Source organism: Canis aureus, chromosome 36, assembly GCF_053574225.1.
Source record: "Canis aureus isolate CA01 chromosome 36, VMU_Caureus_v.1.0, whole genome shotgun sequence".
Lineage (NCBI taxonomy): Eukaryota > Metazoa > Chordata > Mammalia > Carnivora > Canidae > Canis > Canis aureus.
Window position 1 is genome coordinate 30,125,681 of NC_135646.1, and position 13,720 is coordinate 30,139,400.

Sequence of the window (13,720 nt, forward strand, 5' to 3'; positions counted from 1 at the left end):
TAAGGATAGATAAATACAAAGCGACTCCATTGGGAGGAGTCTAGCTATAAAAAGCACACAGACAGTATGAAAACTAGTGGGCAGGGATGCCCGGGGGGCTCAGCGGTTGAGCGTCTGCCTTTGACTCAGGGCGTGACCCCGGGGTCTGGGATCAAGTCCCACGTCGGGCTCCTGCAGGGAGCCTGCTTCTCCCTCTGTCTGTGTCTCTGCCTCTCTCTCTCTCTGTGTGTGTGACTCTCATGAATAAATAAATAAAATCCTAAAAAAAAGGGGGGGGACAGTGGCTGTATTCCAATAAAACTTCACAAAAACAGGCTAGCCCCCCCATAGGCCATTCTGGACTAAGTTCCAACAAAGAGTAAAACAAGACCATTTAAGGGAATATGTGACATAATCCAGACTCCTTCAAGGGTATTATCCACAATATCCATCCTAGATGAATGGGGCAAAGCAGGAAAATGTGTCCCGTGTCCAACTTACTAGAAACAGACCCCCAAACGGCCCAGTATTTGATAGTTAACACAATTTAATAGAACTGTAAAACTATTTAAATATGTTCAAGAACAAAGGCAAAATGATCATAAAGAGTGTATAAGTAGAGAATTTCATCAGAGAAATGGAAATTATAAAGCAGAAAGTACACTCAAGAACTAAAAGGAAAATATGAGCTAATGGATACTTAATAATGAACTTGAACATATGTGTATAGATATATCCAATCTGAAAAACAGGACAATGATTTTTAAAATCTGAACATTCTGAGAAACCACTAAAAAGATAAAGTATATCTTAATGAGGAATTAGACATGTTTAACCCAGAAAGCAGCAGGAAAGGAATAATATAGGAATAAAAAGGAAAATGCGACAATTAGAGAATAGCAAAGTGGCTCACTTAAATACATTTCAAAAATTTGGAAGGAAATGAACTAAAAATTTCAGCTAAAAGGCAGACTAGTTAAAAAGATCCAACCCACACAAACCTAGTCAACAGATCTTTGCCAGAGGAGCAAAGGTGACGCAAATAGCAAAGATAGTCTTTTCAACAGGTGCTGGAACAATGTTATATATATACACACAGATCTTACACCTTTCACAAAAATTAACTCAAAATGGATCACAGATCTAAGTGTAAAACATGAAACTATAAGACTCCTAAGAAGATAACATCTAGGAGTTAAATTAGATAATGTAGATGAACTTGGGTGTGGCAATCACTTTTCAGATAGAACACCAAAGGCCTGAGCCATGAAAGAAATAATTGAGATTTTGGACTTCATCAAGTTAAAAACTTGTGCTTTGTGTAAGACACTGTTAAGAAAATGAGAAGCTAGGAGACTAAGAAAAATATTCAAAAGCATATCTGACAAAGGTTATGTATAATGTACAAAACTCAACCTGATTTATTTTTCTTTTTTTATAAATTTATTTTTTATTAGTGTTCAATTTGCCAACATATAGAATAACACCCAGTGCTCATCCCATCAAGTGCCCCCTTCAGTGCCAGTCACCCCCACCCTACCACCCCTAGCTCGTTTCCCAGAGTTAGGAGTCTCTCATGTTCTGTCTCCCTTTCTGATATTTCCCACTCATTTTTTCTCCTTTCCCCTTATTCTCTTTCACTATTTTTTATATTCCCCAAATGAATGAGAGCATATAATGTCCTTAAAAATGGGCAACAGATCTGAACAGACATCTCACCAAAGAAACATACGGATGGCAAATAAGCATATGAAAAGATGTTCAAAATTCTACCTTAAGGAACTGCAAATTAAAACAACATTGAGATATCATTATTAAAGTGGTGAAAATCCAAACACTGATGACATCAAATGCTGGCAAGGATGGGGAACAGCAGGAACTCATTCACTGCTGTTGAGAATGCAAAATAGTACAAGCACTTTGGAAGGCAATTTGGCAGTTTCTTATAAAACTAGACCTAATTTTACCATCTGAACCAGTAGTCATACTCCTTGATATTTACCTTGATGCATTGAAAAATTGTGTCCACACAAAAACTAACACATGGATGCTTATAGTAGTTTTGTTCATAACTGCCAAAAGTTGGAAGCAACCAAAGTGTCCTTCAGGTGAGTAGATAAACAGTGGTATATTCAGATAATGAAATTTTATTAAGTGCTAAAAAGAAATGAGTTATCAAGTCATAGAAAGAAAAGGAGGAACCTTAAATAATGCTTATTACTAAGTTCAAGAAGCCAATCTTTCCAACTCTCTGATATTCTGAAAAGAGTAAAATCATGGAGATCGTAAAGTCCAGTGGTTGTTGCCAGGAGTTAGGAGGGAGGGTTGAACAGGTGGACCATAGAGCATTTGTAAGCCAGTGAACTGCTCCAGATGATACTACAGTAGTAGATACATACCATTATAGATTTGTCAAAATCCATAGAATGTACAGCAAAGAGTGAGCCCTAATGTAAACCATGGACTTTGAGTAACGATTGTATGTTAATGTAATAAATGTACCACTCTGGGACGTCGATAGAGGGTAAGGCTGTATGTTTGGGGGCTGGGGGACAGGAGCTATCTGTACTGCTTGCTCAAATTTGCTGTGACCCTAAAGCTTCTCTAAAAAAAGTCTCTAAAAAATCCAACTATATGCTAACTATAAGAGACCTGCTTTAAAGGTTGCAAGCAAGAGGTTAAAAAGGATACACTATGCAAATAGGAAGCATAAAAAAGTCGCTGTGATTATATGAATGTCAAAGTAGACTTCAAGACCAGGAGGATTACCAGATATAAAGAGGGATATTTTATGTGTTAATGAGAAAGATGTGCTAATCATAAATGCATATGTAACTATTAGCAGTTTCAAAATACATGAAGGAAAAACTGACAGAGCTAAAGGGAGAAATTAACATTGCTCTCTCAGTAACTGAGAATATCCAAAGGAACAAAATGCGGAATTCAAGTTTTGAACAACACTAGGATTCAACTTGAGTTCACTGACATTTATAAAAGGCTATATATGCAACAACTGTGGGATACATATTCCCATCAAGTGCATATAGAACATTTACTAAGATGAACTACATGGTAGTCCCAAAAGATTTCAAAAGCTTGGAACCTTAGAGTATATTTTCCAAACACCACAGAGTTAAATTAGAAATAATTGGTAATAAAATACCCAGAAAAGCTCCAAACACTTAGAAACTATAACATTTCTGAATAACCCACAGGGCAAAGAAGAAATCAAAAGGAAAGATTTATTTATTTTTAGAGAAGGAGAGAGAGAATGCTGGGGGGGCGGGCGGCAGAGGGAGAGAAGTCTCAAGCAGACCCCACGGTGAGCGTAAAGCCCAGCGTAGGGCTTGATCTCGTGACACTGAGATCATGACCTGAGCTAACACCGACAGTCAGATGCTTTACTGACTGCACCACCCAGGCTCCCTGCCAGTGATCTCTTTGATATCAGCTGCAGAAACATATTTTTGTTGGTATGTCTCCTAAGGCAAGGGAAACAAAAGCAAAGCCAAAATACTGTGACTACATCAAAATAAAAAGCTTTTACACAGCAAAGGAAATCATCAACAAAATGAAAAGGCAACCTCCTCAATAGGAGAAGATATTTGCAAATGATATATCTGGAAAGGGGTTAACACCCAAAAAATATAAAGAACTTCTACAACCCAACACAAAAGAAACAATGTGATTAAAAAGGGAGCAGAGGACCTGAATAGATATTTTTCCAAAGAGGACACACACACAAGGCCAAGGGACACAGGGAAAGGTGCTCAACATCACTAATCATCAGGGAATTCAAATCACAACTACAAGGAGTATTGCCATGTATGACTAGAGAATGACTAGAATCCAGAAAGAAAGAAGAGCTGGTGAGGATGTGAAGAAAAAGGAACCCTGTGCACTGCCGGTGGGAATGTAAACTGGTGCAGCCACTGCAGAAAACAGCATGGCTGTTCTTAAAAAAAAAATTAGAAATGCCACATGATCCAGTAATTACACTGCTGGATATTTACCCAGAGAATACAAAAACACTAATTTGAAAAGCTCCCTGCACCCCTATGTTATTGTAGCATTGTTTGCAATAGCCAAATATGGAAGAGAGCCAAGTCCGTCAGCAGGTAAATGGATAAAGAAGCTGTGACTTACATGTATACGTGCATACGTGCATATGCAACGGAATATTATTCAGCCATAAAGAGAAACGAGACCTCGGCATCTGCAATGATGTGCATGGACATAGGGGGAATTATAATGTTAAGTCAGAGAACGACAAGTACCATATGAGGTCACTTATATGTGGGACCTAGGAACAAATGAAGAAACAAAAAACAGATTCTCAAATATGGAGAACAAGTTGGTGGTTGCCAGAGGAGAGATGAGGGGGAGGATGGGTGAAATGATAAAGGCCATTAGGAGGTACAAGCCTAAAAAAAAATAAATAAAATAAAAAATAAAAATAAATAAATAGAAAATAAATAAATAAATAAATAGAAGGTACAAACCTCCAGTGAGAGATGTCATGGAGATGAAAAGCACAGCATAAGGAATACAGTCCCTAATGTATAACACTGTGTAGTGACTGTCACTGCTCTTGCAATGGTGAGCACTGAGCAATGTGCAGCGTGGCGGCATGCGTGTGTTGTACACCTGAAACTAATACAACATTGACCATACTTCAATAAAAATATTAAAAATCCCTCCTTTCATATTTCTGAATCTTCAGATGCATCAAGAGCTGTCAGCGAGGGTTGCCTGGGGTGGCGCATCCGACTTGGTGTTTGGCTCAGGCAACGCTCTCAGGGCCGTGAGACTGAGCCCCGTGTTCCCCTCAGTGTGGGGCCTGCTTGAGACTCCCCCCCTGCTCCTCCTCCAACTCAGGGCTCTGAAGGAATGAGTGCGTGGACAAAGTCTTTAAAAGAAAGAGCTGTGAGAATATTCTTTAACCATCCAGCCAGTTTGTAGAGCCTCTACGATGTGTTCAGGGCCAGCGTCTGTAGGTGCTCTCAAGCTTATTGAACAAAACAGAGAGAATCAGAACAAGATGACAATTTATCCCAGGCTGTCACTAGTGGAGATTTCCAGAGAAGGCCCCTATGTATCTTTGCCTTCACAGGTGGTGTGGCCGTTTTTTGTTCATGCCCGAGGCAGCTGAATAAGACATAAGGGGCCTCTCCTCCTGCCACACCCTCTCCTTCACTCCCCAGACCCCAACGCACACAGGCCCACGTAGACAAAGGAGAGTTCCTTGTACTTGCTTCCCTGTCAGCCATGCCCCGGCCAGGTGGGCAACTGCACTCGTGACGCATGAGTCAGGCGCAGTAAGTCCTGAAGCTCGTTGCTCAAGCAGCTGTCCTTGAATGGAGGCGGGTGGGCCTGAAGAGCAAGGCAACAAGGTCAGACTATTGTCCTTGTTTTGTCACAGCTGGACTATCCTGCAGACCCTGTAGCTGAAACTAGGAATCTGAGCTTGAATTAGAACATGAAACCAAAACGAATGAAAAATGACTGTTCAGCCCTAAACCTAGTGCAGTCTGCACATCACGATGCTCTATGAAGTGCAATAAAGCACAGCACAGTGGACCCCTACAGACAGCGACGGAGTAGACTGTAGGTTACAAATCATAACCAAGTATCTGGAACTTTTCACAGTGAATTGTCCATCTAGCTCTCTCTCTCTTTTTTTTAAAGATTTTATTTATTCATGAGAGACACACAGACACAGGCAGAGAAGCAGGCTCCCTGCAGGGGGCCCGATGCGGGACTTGATCCTGGGACCTGGGATCACACCCTGGGCCAAAGGCAGGCGCTCAACCGCTGAGCTACCCAGGCGCCTATCTCTCTCTCTCTCTTTTTTTAAAGATTTATTTTAGAGCATGGAGGAGGGGCAACAGAGAGGGAGAGAGGCAGGGAGAGAAGCAAGCTCCCTGCTGAGCAGGGCCCCGATTCAGGGCCTAATCCCATGACGGTGAGATCACCACCTGGGCCAGAAATCAAGATCTGGACCCTCAAGTGACTGAGCCCCCCAGGCACCTCCATCTATCTGTTTCCATTGAGCATTTCTCATTTCCACTTTCCCCTTTACTCTTTCCCCGGTGTCTTATGGTTATTTTATGCAACAGAAAGGAATTACTTTTCTACCTTTTATAAAGTACATCGATGTAGAGCTGTATGTAAGCAGGTTAAACATGCTGCCTGGGGACACATGTGTCCTTAATAGCGATGAGGAGAGTCCAACTGCACTCCGGTTCTAGAACTCAAACCTTTTGAATCTGGCCTCAGGGATCTCACGGCTCTATCACACTGCCTCCCTTTCAGATTTCACGATCTGTGCCAAATCAGATAAACTGTATTTATGGAATAATTTATTTTACAAGCCCATTCTTCAAAAGAATTGTCTTAAAGGGGATAGGGTACAATGAACACTCAAACACAGCCGTGTAAACCGGTTGAACAGTTGCATGACAATTCTAGCCCAGACATCCCACTTTCAGAAATCTAAAAGAAGTGATCAGAGTTGACAACCACAATTTATACATAAAATTTTTCATGGTAGTCTTTTTATAATTAGAACAATTGAAAATAACTTACATATACAATGATATGAGATTTATTATCACAGGCCTACGTCCTGGAATATTAGGTAACTATTAAATAACTATGGTAGATAGCCTCTAAAATGGTCCCCAGTAATCTCCACCTCTTAGAATTCCCATCCCTTGTTTAATTCCCTATCTTTGTAGGACTGATGATTTGCTTCTAACAACAGAGTATAGCAAAAGTGATGGGATGTCATTTCCCAGATTAAATTTCAAGGAGACCATGGCTCCTATCTTATACTTCTCTTCCTCTGATGGAAGCCAGCTTCTGTGTTGTGAGAAGCCCTGTGGAGAGGTCCATGAGGCAAGGAGTTGAGGGAAATCTGTGAACAGCAGTGGGTATAGAACCCAATTAAGCCTTCAAGTGAGATCATAGCTCCAGCTGACAACTGTGTGAGGCTCTGATGGAGGGGCACTCAGCTAAGTTGCACCCAAATTCATGATCCACAGAGACTGTGTATGTTTGTTATTTTAAGCCACTTAGTTTTAGGGTATTTCATAATATATTGATGGTAGCTTCTGGGGTGCCCAGGTGGCTCAGTCATCTAAGCATCTGACTCTTGATTTTGGCTCAGGTCATGATCTCAGGGTTTTGAGATTGAGTCCCACATCAGGCTCTACACCCAGTGTGGAACCTGCTTAAGAGTCTCTCTCTCTCTCTCTCTCTCTCTCTCTCTCTCTTGCTCGCCCTTTCCTCTGCCCCACCTGCCTCAAATAAATAGATAACTAACTAATTAACTAAATAAATAAATACTTTTAAAGAGAATACTTAGTAACATGAGGAAATATATTTCCATATTTCATGTTAAGTTTTTAAATTACTAGTAAAGTGGTTTATTTATCCGTGGCAAAACAAAAAATTTAGGCTCCTAATAACAAAAACACTGTTTAAAAACATGTACTGTGGACTCACATATTTGTTATTTGAAGCAGTAATTTCCTACATTTCCATTCCCTGAAAATATTTTCAAGACTGTTATAAAACCTATCTTGTAATATCATATGATTTTTAAGTATAATTATTAGCTTAAAAAAAGACACCAAACATGGAAAATATTACAACCTGCCTCATAAAATGTGGTAGAAAAGTTTACAAAGATCAGAAGATTATCCAAGTCTTCAGAATTGATCATTTTTAAAAGCAGGAAAATACACATGTACGATTCTAATTTTTAAGATTTATAGGCTTTAAAAAGCATATCATTAAATACAAGAAAACAGAGTTGCTCTTTGGATGGTGGGATTACAGGTAATTTAAGTGTTCTTCTTCCCAAATGCTTTCAAATACACATACTATTCTTATCAGACATATGTCTTTTTTAAAAAGTCAAACTTAATATAATACTTTTTAGCTGCTCCAAACCCAGATTTAACACTAACTTGAGATTCACCACTTTGTGAATAGAGCAGCACTGGACCCACCAATCCAAGTACTTAATTAGCAGAAGAAATAGGGCTGTACTACATCTAAGTTTGTTGGTTTGTCTTTAAGAAGCCGTCAGGCTAAGTCAAGTGAGAGAGTTAAACTAATGCCAACTTGGTCAGAACCAGGCACACGTTTGTGAGGAGAAATGACAGATGCCTTCCATGGCACGGGCTCCTAAAGATCAAGGTTGATAAATCACAATGTTAAACAGCTGAGCAACTCCTGTATGTCCCATAAATTCAGTGTCGATCATCTGTGATTTAGCTAAGTATTCCCGAGGCTTCCATCCTACACTACCACCATGAGCTTCGGGGCGGGCCTGTCCATGTGCAGTGTGAAGTGGGCTTCTTAATCCTGACACTATATGTACAGGAGGACGGGATAAGTTGTTTGATATTTTAGGGTTTGATAAAATTATTTTTTTTGTGAAGCCATTTCTCATTTCTTTGAGTGTAGACTGGTAGGTCATCCAAGATCCTGGTCCAGGTTCTTAAAAAAAAAAAAAAAAAAAAAAAAAAAAGGCACCTTGAGGCTTTCAGGGAAGATGACAGGATAGGAGGATCCTAAGCTCACCTCATCCCATGGATACATTTAAATAGCACCCACATCAATAAAAGTAACCCCCAAAATGACCCAAAAATTAGCAGAACAGACTCTTCACAGCCACACATAGAGAAGAGGCCACATCAAAAATGGTTGAAAGGAGGGAGACAGGGTCAGGAACCAAGCTGACCCACAAGATTGTCCACAGGAGGGAGAGATGCTACGGTGTGCAGAGGCAAGAGTCTTCAGGCACCCGAAGCAGGGGATCCATACTGGGAAGATGAATCCCCACAACATCGGGCTTTGAAAGCCAGAGGGGTTTAACTTTGCAAGTTCTTACAATCAGTGGGGCTTAACACCTAGAACTTTAAAAATCAGCTGGTCTGGCTCTGGGAAACCCAGGAGGAAGGAGGACACTGAGTCTTCATCCCCAAAGAGACAGTACAATAGACAGTCTGGACATACAGCACAGAAGCAGCAGCTTGCCAAGTGCCTCAGGTACGTAGGAAGGTTTATTTACACTGATCTCAGAACATGTGCTGGAGGGACAGGGATGTGCAGGAGGCTCCTCTAGGAACAAAAGGGCTGGCAGGCACCATTTTCCTCCCACCACCCCCCCCCAGACATACAGACACCTGCAGGGACCTATATGAACATTCTCTAACCTAGCTTGCTAATAGCATGTCCCAATCCTGCGTTCTTCTGCAGTCCCACCCTCTTCAGCCCATCCTCCACAGGAGTTCTGAAAAGGGTCTCTGGTCTCCTCCCACAGCAGGCCAGTGCAAACCTTGCTAACACCACCCATCAGATTCCCACATACTTCTATGGACCTGCCCCACCCGACCTGCCCTGGGCAGGAGTCCATCTAAAGCAGAGCCCCAAGCATTGTGCAAGCATCCCCAACAGGGGCCAGCTCCACTCCAAAGTGACTTCTGCCCTGGGAAGAAAAGAAGTTATCACACACATCAGTCTAACTGGGACACCAGCAGTGGGCTAGGGGCAGATGGCTGGTCTGACTGCAGGCCCCACCTCCCAACAAAAGCCCTGCAGTTTGGTGCTACTGCAGTCCTGGTAAATGCCTGATCTGACCCAATTCAAGCTCAAGGTGGCCCCAGACTGGTGCACTAATAACAGAGGGAGCAAGCCCTGCCCACAACAGGGAAAGAGACCCATTGCAGATTACTGCACTGAAGGCAAATGTGGTTCAGCCGCAATAGCAGGGTGCATGCAACACACATAGGAGGCATCCCAGGAGTGCCAGGTTGTGGTGAACAGGGAACACTGCACTGCAGGGCACTCCAGGACCTCTTCTTCATAAGGCCACTACTTTCAAGACCAGGAGACATAGCTGACTTTCCTAACACAAAGAAATAGACACAGAGATTTAGAAAAAAAAAAAAATGAGAAGACAGAGGAATATATCAAATGAAAGAACAAGATAAAATCACACCAAGATAACTAAATGAAATGGAAATAAATAATATGTGTGATAGAAAATTTAAAGTAATGGTCATAAAGATACCTATTGGAGTTGAGAAAAGAGAAGATTTCAGTGAGATCTACAACAGAGATAGAAAACATAAAAAAGAATGAATCAGAGTGAAGAACTCATCAACTTAAATTAAAAATACACTAGTAGGAATAAATAGTAGACTGCAGGAAGTGGAAGAATGGATTAGTGACCCGGAGGACAGAGTAATGGAAAGCAATCAGGCTGAACAGGACAGAGAAAGAAGAAAAGCAAGGATAGATGAAAGGAATTTAGCAACACCATCAAGTGTAACATTGGCATTATAGGAATTCCAGGAGAGTGAAGGGGACAGAAAATTTATTTGAAGAAATAATAGCTGGAAACTTCCTGAATCTGGGGAAGGAGACAGAAATCCAGATCCAAGAGGCACAGAGAGCCTTCAACAAAATCAACCCAAGGGGGTCCACATCAAGACATGTGGTAATTTAAATGGCAAAAAGTAGTGACAGAGAATTTTAAAAGCAACAAGAGGAAAGAAAACAGTTACATGTAAGGGAAACCCCATAAAGCTATCAGTTGATTTTTCAGCAAAAACTTAGCAGGTCAGAAGAGAATGGATGATATATTCAAAGTGCTGAAAGGAAAAAGTCCTGCAGCCAAGAATATTCAGCAAGGCCATCATTCAGAATAAGAGAATAAGAGAAATAAAGAGTTTCCCAGAGAAACAAAAGTTAAAGGAATTCATGACCACTAAGCCAGCCCTACAAGAACTGTTAAAAGAGACTGAGTAGAAAGAAAAAAACCATAAGTAGGAATAGGAAAAGTAGGAAGCACAAAAGCAACAAAATTAGGGATATCTATAAATATCAGCCAAGGGAATCACAAAATAAAAAGTTGTAAAGGATGATACCATATACCCAAAATGTGGTGGGTAGGGGAAAGATTAATGAATAGCTTCAAACTTCTTAAGAAACCATCAACAAATGAGAATGAAAATACAACAGTTCAAAATCTTTGAGACACAGCAAAAGCTGTTCTAAGAGGTAAGTTTATAGCAATACAGGCCTACCTCATGAAGCAAGAAAAACCTCAAATGAACTAACTTTGCACCTAAAGGAGCTAGGAAAAGGAGAACAAACAAAGTCAGTTGAAAGAAGGAAATCTTAAAGATTAGAGCAGAAATAAGTGAAATAGAAACTAAAAACAAACAAACAATAAAACAAAACAAACAAACAAAAAAACCCCACAGCCAATAGAACAAATCAATGAAACCAGAAGCTGTTTCTTTGAAAAGAATCCACAGCTAACAATTCAATGGTGAAAAATGGAGAACTTTTCCCCTAAGGTCAGGAACAGGACAAAGGACGTCCACTCTCACCACTTTTATTCAAATATTACTGGAATCCTAGCCACAGCAATTAGACAAGAGAAAGGGATAAAAAGCATCCAGATTGGTAAGGAAGAAATAAAACTTTTGCTATTTTGCTATTTGCAAATGACATGATAGTATAGATAGAAACCCTAAGGACTCCACCAAAAAACTATCAGAACTGATAAATGAATTCAGTGGGGTTGCAGGATACAAAATCAACATACAGAAATCTGGGGCATTTCCATACGCTAATAATGAAGCAGCAGCAAGAGAAATTAAGAAAACAATCACATTTACAATTCCATCAAAAATAATAAAATACCTATGAATAAATTGAACAGGTTTGGAAGACCTGTACTCTTAAAACTATAAAACACTGATGAAAGAAACTGAAGATGATACAAATAGACATTCCAGGCTCATGGATTGGAAGAACATATATCGTTAAAACATCTACACTACCCAAAGCGATCTGTAGATTTAATCCCCATCAAAATACCAACAGCATTTTTCACAGAACTAGAACAATCCTAAAATTTGTATGGAATCACAAAAGGTTCCAAAAAGCCACAGCAGTCTTGAAAATGGAAAACAAAACTAGAGGTATCACAATCCCAGTTTTCAAGTTATATTACAAAGCTGTAGTATAACTTGTATAACAGTATAACAGCTGTGATATTTTGACACAAAAACAGATACATAGATCAATACAACAGGATAGAAAACCCAGAAATAAATCCATATATATGGTCAATTAATCTTTGACAAAGAAGGCAAGAATATCCAAAGAGAAAAGGACAATCTCTTCAACAAAGGATGCTGGGAGAACTGGACAGGTACATACAAAAGAATGAAACTGGAGCACTTTCCTACCCCCCACACAAAAAATAAACTCAAAATGGATTAAGGACCTGAATGTGAGACCTGAAACTGTAAAATCCTAGGAAAGAGCACAGGAGGTAATTTGTCTGACATTGGCCATAACAACAAACATCTTTCTAGATGATAGGTCTCTTGAGCCAAGGGAAACAAAAGCAAAAATAAACTACTGAGACTACGTCAAAAGAAAAAGCTTCTATTTAGCAAAGGAAAAAAAAATCAACAAAACTAAAAAAGAACCTACTGAATGGGAGTAGATATTTACAAATGACGTACTTGATAAGGGGTTATATCAAAAATACATAAAGAACTTACACAATTCAACACCAAAAAATAAAAATCCCTTTTAAAAAACAGGGAGACATAAAGAGACATTTCTCCAAAGACATACAGATGGCGAACAGACATATGAAAAGATGTTCAATATCAGTCATCATCAGAGAAATGCAAATCAAAACTACCTCACCCCTGTCAGAATGACTAAAATAAAAAACACAAGAAACAAGTGTTAGTGAGGATGTGGAGTAAAAGGAACCCTCGTGCACTGTTGGTAGGAGTGCAAACTGGTACAGCCACTCTGGGAAACAGTATGGAAGTTCCTCAGGAATTTAAATAAAACCAAAAATAAATTAAAATGAAAGTTACCGTATGATTCAGTAACACCATTACTGGGTATTTACCCACATAATACAAAAACACTAATTTGTAAAGATACATGCATTCGTATGTTTATTGCTATTTTATAGCTACTTATAATAGCCAAGATATGGAAACAACCTCAGCGTCCACCAATAGATGAGTGGATGAAGCAGATGTGGTGTATGTACGTACAATGGAGTGTTACCTCCCTACAAAAAGGAGTGAAATCTTGCCGTTTGCAACAACATCAATGGATGTACAGAGTATAAAGCTAAGTGAGATGAAGCATTTAGAGAAAGACAACACGTGATTTCACACATATGTGCTATTCAAGAAACAAAACAAACATATACAGAAAACCAGACTCTTAACTATAGAGAATGAATGCTTATCAGAGGTGAGGTAGGGGGTGAGTGAAATAGGTAAGGGTATCACAATGAGCACTGATTAATGTATAAAATTGTTGGATCACTATACTGTACCCCTGAAACTAATAAAACGCTCTTCTCTGTGTGTGTGTCTCTCTCTCTGTGTCTCTCATGAATAAATAAAATCTTTAAAAAACACTAAACATTAATTATACTAGAATTTAAAAACTAATTTTGAAGAAAATGACTCCCTGATATCATAAAATACCAAACTCAAAAGAAAGGTTCCACTAGACAAAATGAGTTTATCCTCAAAATCAGTGGGTTGAGTCTGTTTTTCACAGTTTTCTTTAAACTTCACTGGGCCGGTGAAGAGAAATATGTAGACGCTATACATTAGCTATGTTTAGCAAATCTGTATTTAAAGCTCAGAAAAGTCAGGGGAAA

General features: G+C 39.6%; 1 protein-coding gene across 1 annotated transcript in view; it reads right to left on the reverse strand.

The window, feature by feature from the left end:
* The window catches only part of AKAP19 (A-kinase anchoring protein 19), a 48,409-nt gene that overhangs the window by 4,743 nt on the left and 29,946 nt on the right, over positions 1-13,720 (reverse strand). The gene's annotated exons all lie outside the window — the stretch shown is intronic.